This window comes from Pteropus vampyrus, unplaced genomic scaffold (genome assembly GCF_000151845.1).
Source record: "Pteropus vampyrus isolate Shadow unplaced genomic scaffold, Pvam_2.0 Scaffold320, whole genome shotgun sequence".
In the NCBI taxonomy this organism is placed as follows: domain Eukaryota; kingdom Metazoa; phylum Chordata; class Mammalia; order Chiroptera; family Pteropodidae; genus Pteropus; species Pteropus vampyrus.
The window spans coordinates 320,452-320,882 of record NW_011889101.1 but is presented as its reverse complement, the minus strand read 5'-3'; positions in this window follow the sequence as shown (position 1 = coordinate 320,882).

The window sequence follows — 431 nt, the reverse complement described above, 5'->3', positions numbered from 1 at the left end:
CGCCCCCCGCAGGTGCGGCGTGGGGTCAGGGCCCCCCCTGGCTATTCACAGGCACGTCCACCTGAACCTCTTCCGCATCACCTCCACACCTGGCTTCTCAGATGGGCTCAAGTTCAGCCCTCCCTCTGCTGGACCTTCTGACCTCCAGCTCCTCAGGCCGAGGCACCAGGGTGGCTCCCGCTAGGTGCCCGGGCCCTCCGTGAACACTCGCTGTCCTCGGAAAGCCTCTGCTGGGTTCTGGTGCTATGCTGAGTGCTCCAGCGTGAGTGACACCGTGTCATCTGCTGGGTCAGAGCCCAGGTGCTCGGAGGGAACCGCTGCCTACCGCCCACAGCGAGCAGCCCAGCCTGCGGGGCACAGCCACTCTGGAGTCTGGGTGACGACGCCCCTCGCTCCTCTGGCCTCCTGCGGCATTTAATCTCCGGGGTGCC